This window comes from Ambystoma mexicanum, chromosome 1p (assembly GCF_040938575.1).
Source record: "Ambystoma mexicanum isolate Mex_15411 chromosome 1p, UKY_AmexF1_1, whole genome shotgun sequence".
Lineage (NCBI taxonomy): Eukaryota > Metazoa > Chordata > Amphibia > Caudata > Ambystomatidae > Ambystoma > Ambystoma mexicanum.
The window spans coordinates 1,477,646,208-1,477,663,193 of NC_090921.1; the positions used below are offsets into that span (position 1 = coordinate 1,477,646,208).

General features: G+C 46.4%; 1 protein-coding gene across 1 annotated transcript in view; it reads right to left on the reverse strand.

The window, feature by feature from the left end:
• The window catches only part of TTC24 (tetratricopeptide repeat domain 24), a 639,301-nt gene extending 623,454 nt beyond the window's left edge, over nt 1–15,847 (reverse strand). The window contains exon 1 of the mRNA XM_069607144.1: nt 15,738–15,847. The gene's annotated coding sequence lies outside the window, so the exon portion shown is untranslated. The remainder of the gene's footprint in view (nt 1–15,737) is intronic.
• Nucleotides 15,848–16,986: the final 1,139 nt, after the last annotated feature.

Below are 16,986 nucleotides of genomic sequence, written 5' to 3' on the forward strand. Positions count from 1 at the left end.
GAGTCCGTTGTGTGCTGTTGTGTGAGGATCTGTGTGGTGTGGTTGTTGTTGCAGTGTTGTGAAGTGCATGTGGGGTGCTGTGGTTTAAGACGTATTGGTTGTGTTTAGTTAGGGTTTGAGAGGTGTGTGAAGAGGGGAGAGGTTTTAGTAGTTTTGTAGGGTTGGTTAGTAGCATTGTTGTCCCGAGAAACGCACACTCCCATTGTGTGTCTTTCGAGATTTAGACAAAGTTCTCTTCCTTACAGTGATCTAGTTTCAGCAGGATACGGCTGTCTTATCTCTCCATCATTAGTTTGCCTTAGTTAGACTCTACATTTCTATCTTCGTTCTTACTCAGGACAGCCCCTACATCCCAGTCTGTGGTTGATGCAAACGGGTTCTCGCGGATCTATCTACTTGCGACCTACGCCTGTGCCCATCGCTGTGTCTGAGTGGGTAAGGTTGGTAGTTGTGCTTGTATAAGTCAGCATTGGTTACTATTGTTCTGTCCTGATAAGGCTGTTGCTTGTGGTCGGTTCCACCTAGCATTGTCTCTCTTGTATTTGTGGGAGTTTCCCTTTGTCGGTTCTGGGTGTTGTCTGTGCCGTCATGGGTTCTGTCAGCCTGTTATTTTGTATTTTCTGTTGTATTGTTTCAGCTGTTTCTGTCTGGTTCAGAGGTGTTGAAGAGCCAGGTTTTAGTAGTTTTCTAAATTTGATGTGGTCTTGGGAGTTTCTTTTTCCTTTAGAGGTTGTTCCAGGTTGTTTTTGCCGCAAGGTGGGAAACAGAGGAGCCCCCTAGTTTTTTCTTGGCGTATGGCTTTAGTTCCAGGTGGATTTAAATTGCTTGATCTTAGGAGTCTTGTTGGCTTGTAGATTGTTATACTCTTTTGTAGGAATTCTGCTCCCTGTCTGCTGATGGCCCTGTGTGCTATGCACATTGTTTTGAACGTGATACGTTGTTTGATTGGAAGCCAATGTAGCATTTTTAACCCTGGTGTGATGTGATCTCTTCTAGATAGTTTGGTGAGGAGGTAAGTGTGAGAGGTGAGATGTTCTTTTTTTAAACCTTTATTTAAAATAGTAGCAGACGCTTCACCTGGAGTACAAATCACATACATGTAGAAATTGCAACTTTACACGATGCATACTTTGGATCATCGCTATACATCAGATTGTTAGAATACAGTGGCAACTCCCGAACCTCCTATCACATGTTCACGTGAGCTAGTGTGTTGACTCAGCCGTTCCACTTTCCCCTTTTATATGCATCAGATAGTTCCAGAAGGGGCCCCAATTGTCCTTTGGTCTGCATCTGGGTACGATCAGTGCTGTGTAGCTTTCTTCTCTCTCGTTAGCATAAGTTAGTTCCCAGAACCATTTGGTTGTATTGGGGGCTGCTTTGGATTTCCAGTATTTTAGGATACATTTTTTAGCTATTATGCAGCCCAAGTTAAAGAGCCTAAGAATCTTTACGGCAACTTTCCCAATGTCGCCCAGCAGGCATTTAAGAAGGTATTTCAGGGGATACAGGGGACATTCCAGTAATATCAGACACGACACGCGCCAACCCCCTGCCAGAATCCAATAATCATCAGGCAACTCCATTTGGTGCGAATCTTGAGATGCGTGCTGGAGTATAGAGTAGTTGATTAAGTATTCTGAATTGTATCAGTCTGAACTTCACATTAAGGGAGACCTCTTTTGTCAGTCGGCAATAAGGTAGCCTTTGCTCATCTTGTATAGAAATCCCCAGATCCCTCTCCCATTTACTTTTGACTCAGTTATCTGATGTTTGACTAGTCTGGCATGCTTTGTATAATCTACATACCAGTCTCCTGGGATCTTCATAGTGTACTATCATTTCCACTGGTTCGCAAGTATCAAGTTCCCGGGGGAATGAGGGCTAGCAGCGAAGGGCCGCTGACCTCATTCTGAAGTATTGAAATGATCTAATCAGGCTCCCAACCTGGCTATGAATTCCTCGTGAGAAACAAACGTCCCATTAGGGAACAAGTCCTGCAAGGTCATCTCGCCCTCTGCATTCCACATATTCTTGATGTCTCTGTCGTATGCCGGGGGAGTCCTGGGCAATTCCACAGTGGGGCTGAGCCACAGTATGGGGCCTTTCCACCTAACCTCTTGAGCAGTCTAGACCAGGGGTTTACCGTTGTACGAACTGGGTCGAAGGAGCATGAAGCTTCGTATCTGTCAGCCAGAATAATAGATTTTAAATTTATTAGTGTGGCACTGTATGATTCGAGGTCCTGGTGTATTGGGCCGTTGATAGCAGAATACCAATGGCCTGCATTTTGAGCTTGTGATACATTATAGTATAGCTCAAAGTCGGGTGCGCCAAGGCCTCTTTGTTCAAATGGTGCAGACATTCCCTCCCACTTCAATCATGGCACCCCACCCCACCATGTGTATTTAGTTGTCAACGAGCAAAGTTTGTCAAAAAACGCTCGCCCGGGCCTGACTGGGATATTGTAAAATAATATATTATAATTTGGGAACCACTACCATTTCAAGCAGTGAAGGCCTACCATACAATGCCACTGAGATTTTTGCCCATAATTGTAGTTTAATCGCCAGTGTGTCCAGGTATATATAGTGGTTGTCAACTAGTAAGTAACGATGGGAGCATGAGATCGATCTGCCCAGCTACTTAAATTTGCACGGGACCGACCTGAATCCCATTAAGACTGCCGGGGCAAAGGTAGAGTCGGTCAGCGGGAACAGTTCTGATGTCACCTCATTAATTCGGTAAACTGAGTGGGTCGTGAATCTAGGGACCCCCTCTATCACAGGGGATATATTTTGTTTGAGGTGCGAATATATAAAAGTGTGTTGTCAGCATACAGGGAGATAACCTGTGGCGGTCCCATTAGGTGAATACCCTGTGTCCATGCTTGTCCCGCATTATTCGTGCAAGAGATTCTATTGTCAATGCAAGGAGCAGTGGGGAAAGCGGGCAGCCCTGTATTGTCCCCGTCCCATATAGAAGGTGGATGATAGCATGCCATTGGTGCTGACTGTAGCCAATGGTTTAACATACATTAACCACACAAACTCAATGTAATGATCTCCATGTCCCATCCGGTGCAGGACTGCAAATAGAAATTTCCAGGACACAGATTCGAAAGTCTTCATTGCGTCGAGTGAGGCCGAGACTGCCTTAGCCTTGGGATTTATTTGGGATATAATGCAGAAAAGCCTATGCAAGCTAAGCGCTGTGGACCGCCCAGGGATAAATTCGGGTGCACCAGCATCGCCATGTGTGGCAGGAGGCGGGTGGACAAAATGTTTGCGTATATTTTTGTGTCAGCGTTGATTAGCGATATCGGTCTGTACAAGGCCATTTGGGCTGCTGGTCTATTCGGCTTTCATAATACCGTAATCACAACCTCAGAGTGTGGGTGGCAGTTGGCCAACTTGCAGGGATTCCTCCCAGACCTTTAACAGTCTGGGTGCCAATATCTGTCGGAGCTCCTTATAAAATTCAATTCCTATCCCGCCTGGGACAGCAGCCTTAACAGATGAAAGGGCCATAATTGCCGCTGTAATTTCTTCCAACACAACTGGTTGGTTTAGTAACATTTGTGCTTCAGCAGAAAGGGACAGGAGAGGAATTCCATCCAAGTAGTGGAACAGGCCGGCATAAGTACTTTCATGGGCCTTGGTTTATAGGGCTTCATAATATTGTCAGAATTCGCTGTTAATCTCCTCCTGTGTAGTTAAGATAGTGCCTGTCCGTTCTCGAATCCCGATAATGTGTTGGGACAATTTTTCCCCCCGAATCACTCCCACTCGGAAACGGCCCGCTCTTTCCGTCTACCCATAGCGCTGTGCCTGGATGGGTTGATTCATCAGATGTAACTCACTGTCAGCTAAGTCTCTAAATTTTGACAATATCCCCTTGATGAGCCCCAACAATGCTCCGTCATGTGTCGTGCCGTAATCATGTAATCATTTTCTAATTGCCTCAGGTCTAGTTCCACCATCCCCAACTCTCTTCGGATTTCTTTCAACCTCTCAGATGTCATGGAAATCATTTCACCCCTCAGCTATACCTTAAAGGTTTCCCAAACAGTGGAGTAATAAGGTACATATCCTTCGATTCTTAGGAAGAATTCCACGATCCTACCACCCAACACCTTCAATAGGCCTGCATCTAATAGGCATGAAGGTTGCATTCTCCACAGGGGTGGGGAATGTCAGATCCCCCCCACTGTAACGACAGCGAGACAGGCAAATGATTTGAGATGGTTCTAGAGTATATCTCACACTCCCACACCCCTGGCATCCACCCCGCCGAAACCAACCAGCAATTGATCCTAGCCTGTGCATCGAGGACCGCTGAATAGTAGGTATATTCACACATGCAGGGGTTGCGCTCTCTCCATACGTCTGTGAACTCCAAGTGTGTAATAATTTGTCTCAGCATGCGGCCCAAACCAGTTTAGTCATTTTAGGTATCTCTTGAGCGGTCCAGAACACAATTGAGGATCGTATTGAAGTCGCCTCCCCAGATAATAGGGGAGGCTGTCCACCCCAGTAGGATCTCTGATAATTGCCCATAGAATTCAGGGCCATCAAGGCTGGGGTCGTATGTGTTGACTAACAGCACCTCTACTTTGGAAAGCCTCCCCTACAATATCAAATATCTCCCTCGGGGGGTCTATATTTCACATAGATTCCTGCAAGCACAATGAGCAGTGTATCAGGGTCATCACCCCCTAGCCTGTGTTGAGTAATTAGTGTATCCCTGTTAGTTCCCCCAGTTAACTGCAAACATCTCATTAAGCAACCCTTGGGCATGGTCTTGGGACCATGGTGGTTTACGTACGCTAGCACCTTTCTCGCCTTGATAGGATTATTCAACCCACGAACATTCCATGTCAGGAAGGAAATTTTATGGTCCATAGCCTCCTGTCGACCTTATTTGATAAACATGTTTCATGCATGCAAGTTACATGCATGTTACATAGGATTCCAACCTCATGACAGTCAGGCAGTGCGTATGCACTTTTTCGAAATGTAAAAACTCGACACTGTTGCCCCCCAATTTTCCAATCGCCATGTCTGTCATTAACCCCAACTTGACGGGTAGTACCCACCCACCCTCATTGTTATTCCCAACTTGACGATATAACCTGAAAATAACTGTGGAGACCTCCTGGGCAGCATTGCGAACAGTTGTTGTAAAGATATGATGGGTCATTGGAAGAGGGACTGGTCTCCGATTGTAGTATATGAATATAGTACATAGACTCAATTCAATGGCAGTGTGGTTCACACGCCGGCCTCTGCGTCCACCTGTTGTTGTGTGGTTGAGGATATGGTTGCAGTATCGACATGGGAGATGGAATGATGCTTCCACATACGTGGTGACCTCGGCTGGATTCTCAAAGAAGTGTGCATGTCCCCAGTGTTGGATACTCAGCTTGGCTGGGAACATAAGGGCATATGGGACATATCTGACTTGGAGTAGATTCTTGACTGGATCGTAGGAGTTCCGTAAAGCTTGTACATTGGCTGCAAAATCAGGCTAAATATGGATGCCGTGAGCTTCATAATGGAGTGTGCCTTGTTCCCTGGACATCTCCAATATGAGATCCCTGTCCCGGTAATTGAGCATTCTTGCTATGATGGTGCGTGGAGGTGCTCCCGGTTTGGGGACAGGTGCCAATGAGCGATGGACCCGTTCCACCAAGAAGTGTGAGGAGAACCTTGTGAGTTGAATAGCGCTTTTAGCAAATCTTCAATGAACCTCCCCATAGGACCCTTACAAGCTGCTTCTGGTACTCCGATTATGCAGGCGTTATTTCGCCTTGAACGTGACTCCAGACCATCACACTTCTTTTTTTTTAACTTTATTGTTTTTTACAACATATAACAACCACCATCAGATCATCACACTTATTACAAATTGTATTCACTTCCATCTTTAAGGTCGTTATTTCACGGCTATGTCTGTCGACCTTGTCTTCCGTTTCTCCAATTCTGGTCTCTGCTTCGTTGATGCGACCCCTTTCTTTTTCCAGCTTGGATTTTAGCGGGGTAATGGTGGAGACAATGTCATCTAACTTCATGTTTATAGCCACATAGCCACTCTGCCTCTGCATTGCCGCCAGTAGGTGATCTTCGCGGGCATCTCCGAAAGTCGAGGCAGGATCATCGTTGGTTATTGGGTTGGTGGGAGTGGGGGCCTTGGCTGGGGTATTGGTATATAAATCCATGGGCCCTTTCTTTTTCCTACCAGCCCCTTTTGTCATGGCTTCCGCTTTTGTTGCAGGTGTCAGCCGTACCCTCAGGTTCCACGCTACGGGTATTGTGGATATTTGAGGTTTCGAGGTGGGTATATGTTGTTGCTAGTAGTTTGTGCCTGTGTGACTGTCTGATCCGTCAGCAATGACTTCCTTTTCAGATCTGTGGAAACCAAGGGGCGAGTCAAAGCTACAATCTACTTCTCGTCATGGTTCAAGGTGGGTTTGTGTTATAATATAGGGTTTCCGTGGGAGCACTGCATCCGACCTCTTGATTTGGTCATAGTATTTTGTATGGCTCGATATTGATGTGTGGAGGATAATCTAGTTATGCGCTTGTCTTCCAGGAAATGTTCAGGGCTATATTGTGGTGTGCGGTGTGGTCGTGTAATTAATACAGTGGAAAGTTGCACCATATAGCTCACTTGGGCCAGTATATCAAAGAGGTGTACCCAATTGCCCACCCCGAGCAGTTGGCAAAATGGGGAGGGGTTTGGTCTATAACTCCTATGGGAGGCCGAAGTAGCGTCCCGTGGGCCCCCGGCACAGGGGAGATGTCATTATGTTAATCCTCATTAGTAGACTGTGGCAGGTTGTGAAATCTGCATTTGAGATGCTGCACCTTGGCATCGGGTCACCGCAGATCCGAGTCCACTGGCCTCAGATTGAGCTAATCAGTGTGGTGTGGGCATTAGCAGTGGCTGCAGCATGAGTGTTCCAGAGGCACAGTTATTAGTGCCCAACAAGTTCAGTGGGCTCCTGGGGCACTCCGACCTGTGCAGATGGGGCTGAACACGGCCCACAATACGCTCTGGCTGGGCTGGCTATTTCGTACACGCGGGGCTCCGTATTTAAATCGGGTGATGCGCGGACTTCGGTGAGCCACTACGGAATGAATGTTGGCCCAATGCCCAGTTTACCGTTGGCGCCGCAGGGCACTGCCACTCAGCACTTCCATGCCACGGACCTACGTAGCGCTGCCCTCTGGAATGCAGAGTTGTGTCGGGCGGCCAAAGCTCCTCCCTGAGCTGCTGCACTCTTCTCTGGTGTACTGCCATTTTAAGACTAACGAGGATGCTACATAAGGACTCCAGGTGACAGTATCTGATAACAGATTTTCATCATCGCCAACACAGCTAACATCTCATGAAGACAAAGTGATTATGATGATGTGTTATCAATGGTAAGGACAGTGCAAACAGTGGCAGTGGGTCTAAAACTAGGAATTTCATGCTTTAGAAATTTTAAACGTTAAAGAATCTTTAAACTTGATGGTTATACACAATTCATGTTTGGCAAGTGGCAACACTTAATCTTTACCCCAAATGTAAGTCATGAAGATATCCTATTTCCAAACCTTTTTTGCCTTACCCAGCCACATTTGAAGGGTTCCCAAATCCGATAGCAAATACCAGTACTGGTGAGTTCCTGCTCAGACAGCTACTTGGAGGAGGCAATAACGAAGTTACTGTACATGCACCCGGGAGCGCTACTGAGTTGTTTAATATCGTTCAAAGATTCCCAAAGATATGAGAAGATCTCGTTAAGTTTCAAGAGGAGCTCCAGGTTATAATAGATTGTTATCACCCTACATGTGTTGACTTGAATCAATTGTTGCAAGCAGTGCTGCCAACAGATACATTTACCCTACTGAAAGTGCTTGCCAACTAGCCAGCTAAAGAACCTTCCACTTCTAGGGATCTGAAAACCTTTACTGATAGGCTGGTACAAACTATTACTGAAATGTGTTCTTGAAAGAATGATTGGTCTAAAATGAATGCATGCAAGCAAGCCAAGGGTGAAAATCCTGTGGAATATATCGAGATTTTTAAACAATGTTTGGGATAATACTCTGGGAACGTTGATGCAGCCCTTTTAGCGCCACAAGCCATGATGTCCATATCGGCCTCAGTATGACAAAATACTGTGGTCAAGGCGGACAGCCACCCATGTCAAGTGGGACGACAAGGTCTTAGCCCCCACCCCCACCACTTCTGATCGATGGTTAGGATTGCCAAGGAGTCTCAGAAATTGTTGCACCACTCATATCGATTGATCCTACCACCCTGTACGTTGATATTGCTGGTCAAAAGATTGCATGTCTGGTTGACACTGTATCATCACGCTCCACTATAAAAGCTTCTGAGTTTTCATGAAAGATTAACTTGTTAATGCTGTAATTATAGGTCGTACGCCAACACCTCAAACTGTGTCTACCCTGCTTATGGCTTAAATATGTCTAATTTCTGGCCACATGTATCCTTGCCGAGTGCCTGTTCTCCTGTGAATTTGTTTGGATTAGATTTACTGTGTAAGGTAAGTTGTTCTATTTACTATTCCCCTTATGGCGTATACCGTGACATCCCTGCTCACAGAGAGCACGAGGTGCTGGTAGTATTTCAGGAAATTACTTATTCGAACCTGGAGACCAGTTTAACATTTCCTGCTTGCGACAGGAACTGTTCGACCATGTCCCAGTTAAACTATGGTCAACTCATGCAAATGACACTGGTTATATGGTCAATCCTGAGCCAGTTAAAGTTACTTTAAATCCTGACAAGCCCCTGCCATGTGTACCTCAGTATATTATTTCTCGACAAGCTTAAGAAGGCATTTGTCATGTAATAGAATCCCTTCTCCAACCAGGTATTATTGTAGCAATCGGCGCCCCTGCAATGCTCTGATTTTGCCTACAAAGAAGCTAGGTAAAGAGGTTAATCATTTTATTCAGGACATGCGTGCAATTAATGCAGCCATGTTACTGGCTTATCCTATTGTACCTAATCCAGCTACTCTCTTGTCATGCATTCCCTACTCACCAAGTATTTTACTGTTGCAGATTTGTGTTCAGCATTTTTCTCCATACCCATACATTGTGACAATTAGTATCTGCTTGCATTTACCCATAAATCTATGCAATATACGTTCACCAGGCTTCCATTGGGATAAGTAGAAAGCCCTACTTTTTTCTCCCAAATTGTAAATAAATATATTGACTCAGTATGTTTCCCAGGCGGGACAACGCTGGTACAGTATGTAAACAATCTGCTCCTAGCCTCCCCCTCCTTGGAAGCATGCAAAGAGATTCTCTCATTGCTCCTGGCCACCCTCTGTCCTCCGGCCTAGGTACCTGCCCAGCCTGCCACCCTCATGCACTGCCCCCAAGCCACCCCTTGCCCTGGGGTCTGTATCTGTACCCATACAGTCCCCCACCCGTTTTCTTCTGTTTTCTTCTGCACTTATCAGACATACACTGTCTGCTAAACCCTGAACTTGCCACTTGCTGGCTGCACTACCACTGTTTATTGCCTTTATTTATTTAATGTATTATTATTTATCTGTTTCTCCTCTGTTCCGCACTTTCCACTTCTCCCCCTTCCATGCACTTTTCCCCTTTTTCCTTTCCCATGCACTTGCTCGTTCTCAATGTCACTGGGCCTAGTAAGAACGTTGTTTTTGTTCTCTCCTGTTCCCCTCCCTTGCCTTGTCGCGCTCTGAAACACTTGTGTACGAGCTCAATATAAATAAAATATCATATTCTGTTTGAAGCGCTTTCTGAAAAGGGTCCCAGGACATCTAAAGATACGTTACAGTTGTGTCTGTCCGGGTGCAATACCTGAGCCATGAAAATTCAGCAGGGGAAAGACATTTGTCCGAAGATCGTATTACAGTGATCCCGAAAAGTCCCCAATTCTCAGACTAGAAAGCAGATGAGAGGGTTCACCAGGATGGTCAGGTACAGCAGACAGATTGGAAACACAAGTAAATTATAAACCTCCTTGTCCATTTTTGGTAACGTGGACGGAATGGCAAGCTTATCGCTGCAAAGTTGTGGATCGTTGGTTAGTTACAACACAGCGGAAATACAATTATTACCCAATGATAAAAAGGGACTGTGCAGTCGAGGTTGTATACAATATCTACTTTATTATTATTATAACAACAGGCAGTTCTAGCACACTACAAAATACAACCCACCCTGTAAAGGAACACAGAGGACAGACAGTTTCATGAAGGAAAGTGATGCACTCTGGATACTGAAAGGAGGGCAGTGGGTAAACCAATCAGTCTTACCTGTTCAAGGTTATTTGGTTTCAGCAGCAAAGGAGCAAGAGGTTGTAAACGTCACTAGGGGCCTTCGAAGAAGGACCAGTGTGACAGAACCACAATGTACCTGGTGCTTCAGATGATCTTGATGCTCGACAGCATCAAGTCGTTTCCAGGGCGCTTTGCAGCTCCTGCAACAGAGTTCAAGACGGGAGACTGCTGCGAGTATCAGGCGGCAGGCAGTTCAGCAAGCAAGGCTGGATGGACGACTGCACGCTGGCCTACACGCTGGCTCAGGGTTCAAGAATCGTTGTCTCTGTACTGGTTGGCGGATCTGGAATGCTGGTTGAGGCGTCTCGGACGGCTTTAGTGACTGCAGCATGACAACAGTCAGTGGTGCAGCCGGTCGTGGTTCGAGGGCTTGACTGTCTCAAAAATGTCCTTAAAAGATGGACGCTAGTTGAGGCTTGTTGTGGCACTCCTCCTAGCTTCTTCGTAGGGCTTGTGTCTTCCTTTAAGGAGGACGACCCAAAGTTGAGGAGAGTGTTTGCATGCAACAGCCTTGTCCTTTGTTCAGAGACTGTCTGGCACTTCCCACCTAGGAAGCTTGCTAGCAGAACCTAGCAGGGCACGCTGTGTGCTGGCTGGGTACCCATTATGGAGCTGCTGGACGGGTCCTCTGAGTCTGGCATCTCCCTCTATTTCCTGGGAGATGTTTAGGGGAGGAATCTTGCTTCCCTCTTGGGAATCCTGTCCTTCCTTCACTGGCGGACTGTACCTTCGGCCAGGGTCCAAATGAGACCTTCTTCTTATTCCTTTCGAAGTCTGCGGATGATCTGCTAAGTGAGGGGCTCAGCCATCTTTTAAAGCCAAATGGGCCCCAGTGATTGGTGCAGGCTAAGCCTACCATTTTTAACGAACCAATCCTGGGTCCCCACCAACAATCTTCTGTTATGCGTGAGGTCATAACTAGAGTGCTTTGCAACAGGAAGGGTAAGGGGTGACAACATGTACTACTAAGTCCCGCCCATCTTTCTGTCTGTTGTGGATCAAAGTGTCTCTCTGGTTAATTGAGCTTTGTGTGACTCCTGATCAAAGCGCAGGTCTCCCTTAAACGTTGTGGCGAGAACAGACTTTCTGTCTCCATCAGAACACATACTTCTTCCCTCTGAAAGGAGTTCCCTGCAGGGGTTTCCTACTGTAAACAGTTGTGCCAGACATGACCTTCACTTCCCTTCAAACAGAGGGGTGGGAGCTAGCTTCAAGCGAGCACATTGCATACAAAAGGGGTGTTGGTGTTTCCTGTTGCTTGTGTTAGTTCTGTGACCAGGCCTCTTCGCAGGCTGCGTTTTCATTTAACTCTCATCAGTATGCACTGCCACCACACAGAACTTAATAGAACAGGGCGGATTCATGAAGCCTTGGATATTTTAATTAGGCTGGCCATGGAGTGAGGAAGGTGCTGCCTTCCCCCTTCAGAGGTGCTCTGATGTACTCGTGGCTGTCACATTCAAGCTAAATGTGATGGGGACGACTATGCCTGTAGAATGTGAACCCCTCCCGGAGTACACTTGACTATGTGTTTGTTGAGCGGCAAGCATAGGAAAGTGTGTGCAGATCAGCCCCACACATTTTCTGAGGTTGATCTCCAATCATTCATTTTAATTACAAATCTTCAAAAAAGCCCAGGCAAGCGCCCACTCCGCGTTCAGATGGTCAAATTCCTCACAGCGGCAAAGGAATCTGATTTTCTCGCTTTTTGCAGGCCGCCAAAAATCGGCCAGTCTTTTTGGTAGGTGCCCTACAAAAAGCGGAAATATCATATAGAACCAGTCTCTTTCTGAACACCCCTGCTGATCAACGTAAAGTGCTTTTTGACACCAAATTCTTAATTCTCTGTATTTCTTTAAGAGGGTGGGTTTGTAGAGTTTTTAGTTAAGTTTGTTGCATAGTTTTATTAAAGCTCCTCTCTTTTTTTATAGACCGTTGATTGGACATTCATTTATTTTTTAACCTTTGTTCTAAAACTGTTTGCGTTGCTACTGTTATCAACTCACACCCCTCCTGAAAATATAGCCTGCCCTCCACTTACCAAAAGAGATGAGGGAGGTATACCTGTTGGTCTGCACCTATTTTACCTTTATGATTAGGATCACTGCTGGTTTAGTATTATTATGGGGCTGCGGAGGCCGTTTAGCCACTAGTCATCCCTGTACTCCATGTAAAGACCGGAGGGGGGTCTGCACTTCCACTCTCTATATGGTAGAGGGGAGGCACAGGGACCCCTGCCAAGATTCTCTAGTATTGGTAGTTGTGGTCGAGCAATCAAGCCCTAGCTTCTCGGGATGCAAGCTGGTTCTTAAGTACAATGTAGTCCCCGAGCACCCACGAAGGAATGTCCACACACTGCATCGGTTAAAACACAGTCTTTATATAATTAATATTTAAGGTCATATACACAATCACGATAACTCACTTTGCACTCGCAAAATCAACAATGATAAATATGTACAATTCTAAAGTGGTACCAGTAACGTTATTCGATCTTATTAAACCAGCAGTAGAGAGGGGAAGGAGAGCAGGATGGTTGAGCAATAGGCAGAATACTGGTAACTATCGTTAAACATAGCTCTGTGTGGAGATCCCCCCACCTGGGCAACCTGTAGAAGAAAGATACAAGCCCAGTCCATATATTGCTCACCCTTAGACTTCTCAATGGTTCTGCAACCCCTTGGTGTTGTAGCGTTCCATGTCGGGGAAATCGCCAACCCTTCTCGAGTGTCCTCCCTTTCAGGCAGGAGTCACGGGTCGTCAAACGTCCGACGGAGAACAGGTCGAACTATGACGGTGAAGTGGCTGCGTCATTCCTAGCGGCGCTCGTTGACGGGGAAGCGTAAACATCCTGCAAGAAAGAGGCGTGTGGGGCACCTCAGTGTTGATAGTTCTGGACCGCAAAGAGTTGAAGAACTGTGGTCGAGCAAGGGCATCAGGTCGTCAGCGTCTCTGTGGTCTTTGGGTGGCGGGAAACCCACCGGTGGAGGCTCCTCGTTGCATCGACGGTCAGGCCTTCTCCAGTACGATACAGCGGCGACGATGCGGATGAGAGCGTCCTTGGATCAATGAAGTTCTTAGACAACGGGAGCACAGCGGCTCCAGTCGGTGACGGCTGTCGGCGACAGTGGCGGACAACAGTCTGGGCACTTCTCCTTGGAGTTCCGCAGCAGTCCCCATATCGGGTAGGCAGCCTGTCGAAGGTCTGTCTACCAGGGAGCTTAGGCAAAGATCAGCTGTGCACGATGGTCCCTCGTAGCTCGGGAAGAGAGCGCCTTACCAGGTCCTCTCTGGGTAAGTCAGTGAAGCACAGCAGCTTTCCGATTGCAACAGCAATTCTTCTCGTCCAGCAGGACTCAAGGTTAAGCTTCACTCCAGTTACTCGTCGCAGTGGACTTCAGCTTGTGAACACGATTCCTAGCAGTGAGAGGTCCCCAGATATACTGTTGATCTCCCATTCATTCCGCTTGGTCATACTCAAGCATCCAATCACGACTACGGCATTCATGCTGGCAGGCAGCCAATCAGGCACACGAGGTATTCAGGCCATTCACTTCTCTCCAGACTCTCACAACAAGTTATGTATATTGGGACAAGTACCGAGCCATTCAACACTCCTAGCTGCATTCATACCGGTTTCGGGCAGGGCTGTCTCAACCATTGTGTCAAACACCAGATACTAGACAGCCACAACATAGAATGTATATTCGTCACACTCTCCATTCACCCAGGTCCCACCCACAGGCGTACCCATAACATACGGTCATTGAGAAGGCTCCAGCCAGTCTGGTCGGCACTTCCCCACACTACCATATACGGAACTTCCACCCAACAGCCAGTCAGGGGGAAGGGGCAGAGGCAGGGCTTCCCGGGACTTCGGGAAGATCAGGGTAACAGGTGATGGAAGGCAAGAGGCCATGGGGGCCATTTTGTCTCCATCAGGAACCTACCGATTCCAATGACAGGGCCTGTGCATCCCAAAATGGAGGACGCTCAGGGCACCAGTCATTTCAGCACGGAGATGCCACCAGCCCGTACCCTGCTCTGTGGGTCACACACAGGTGCCCAAAAACCTACGCTAGGGGCACAGGGTTGTACCCCTACCCATGGGTGCCATAAGGGTATCCCACGGGTCCGTTCACCAAACCAAAAGAGAGAGAGCTGCACCGCCAGGAGTCCCACATGAACTCCTGCGCGGAAAACACGACAGAACACACGATAAAAGCAGTAAAGGACAAGGATACGGAGGCCCTATCCCTCCGATGCATTTCCAGCATCACACTCCAGTAGAACAATTTTGTCCCATAAGCATGTAACCAATTCTCCCTGTTCCGTCACTGTAACTCTGAAAATTAGTGCACTTCGTGGAACCCGTTACAGTACTTTTGCAATCACAGCCATTTAGAAGCTTCTAATCTGTGACGCCCATATATAAAAAAAATCAAACAATATATAAATGGAGCAATGGGGTGGAAGAGATAACACTCGCAAAAGTACACATCACTATTTCTTCACTTTATGGTCTCGCATGGCAGCGGGGCTGCTTTGGAGTGTTGTTCTTTGTATGTATATTGCAATTCAATTTAGGGATTTCTAGCAAGATACTAGCCCCATGTTGTTAGGGGGCTAATTTGGAATTACAAAAAATAAGTAACACAGTTAAGAAACACAGGTCAGGGTATGAGAATGGAGAGCCAAATGTAACTGTGTGTAGAGAACTTTGTCTTGCTGACAGTTTTGAAATGTCAGTGGGGGAGGTTGGATACCCCAAGCTGTGCTTTTGGGTAGAAAAAGGAAAGCGGATTAAGCCAATCAAAGAAGGGACGAAGACACTAATTAAGAACACTAAGAAAATGAAAGGAAAGGCAACATACATAAAAACATATCTCTCGGGAAATTATATGTAATATATTGTAATGCAATTCAAGGTAAAGTGGTCTTATATAGCGCGCTTCTGCTATTAGTTATCGGCCTCGCTGTGTATAATGAGAGCACTACGAAATGGGCGACCGAAACACTAGAAGATTGCGAAAAACGCTGGCAGAATGTTAATTGACAATTGACCTTATTCACAAAGGGTATTTCAATGGGAACATTCAATTGAAAATCGCGGTGTGAACCAGGCCCACTATCTTTACTGGGGGCATTTTACTGCACGCTTCCATGGGCTTTTCATGAAAGCCGTTTTTTCTTTTGACACTCTAGGAACTCCTTAGGAAAAACATGATAAATAAACCATACTGTGCTGGTTACTAGCGATAGGCCATGTGGTGTTTTTTTATGCGTTACCACTGTACGAAAGTGTGTGTAGTGCTATTCTATATAAAGTCGGGAAGTTTAACAATAAGCTTTCAGTTAGAGCAGAAAAAGACACTGGAGGGGTAAAGCTTACCTTCAGTGACGCACCGTGTCTGTGAAGCTCTTTCTCACGCCCAGCGAAGCGAGAGATGCCGAGTCGCTGCAGTGGATACTGTGTTGTGTGGCTGACTTCCTGGAATGTTCAGTGCCTATCTGGTTTCCATGCAGGTTGTTCCCACTGCTGTAGGCGTGTTATCTCGCTATGGCAACAGGCATCAACAATATATGAGCCCGCCTCTGAGTGGTCAATTGGACGGTTCTTCCTATCAGCCCACCAGAGAAGGTTTTGAAGATGGGATTTTTCTTTCAAATACGTCATGCTTTTGTCGCAGACAGACGAGGAAACAACGTGTGAGATTTCGACCAATTCCTGTTTGTTGGCGTGTGGTGGGTGTTATGGTGAAAGTTTCCTGAAACATTTACAGAATATAAATGAGAGAGATATTTAGAGGTGGGGGAGCCAGAGAATTCCAGGGTAAGGGCAAAACCCAGCCATGCTGGTAAATATTGGTTCTGTACATTCTCCCAACCCAAGACCATTTACCAGGCACCCTGCCTCCCCCCAGCAACAACAGCAAAGCCATATCTGGTGTCCTGCCCCCAACTCCACAAAACGCAGATGTCATACTTGGCGTTACAATGTTGCCAGATATGGCACAGTGAGGTCAATTTGCACAGGCTCACACACTTTAATTAAGCAGAGCTAGCGTTTGAGCCCAGTCTGTACTTACCACACATCTTCTCAGCTCTAGCTGACACATATAGCATGCCATACTTGCCAACATGCCCCATTCCAATCTGTACGTGCTTGTACAGTCATGTTTTATTTCTCTGCATTCTGGTACTTTTAGTTCCACTTTCTCATTATAAAACTCGGACAAGGGCCAGAGCGCAAGAAAAAGCCAGGACTGCATCAGCACCTACAGATTGAAAAGGGCCATGTTGGCATCTATGTCATGCATGCAAGAATGCCCTATTCCATTCGTCCATTCGGGAGAGACTAGTCGGGTCCTTTCATTGTTTTTTCTTTTGCATTCTGGGAATTGTGGTCCTCAGTTTATAATGGGCCAATGCAGGACAACACGTCCCAGAATACAGGAACAAGCAGGAACGAGCTATCATTTTTTGAACAGAGTGGGGTTGTACTAGCATGTATTTATTGTGCATTTGTTAGGCGGTTATACAACAAGTAAATTGTTTCAAAGCGCCCTGAGGGCAACAGGGAGGGTATATGGGATTGAAACAAATGAATACACTGGAGGGAAACAAATGAATACACTGGA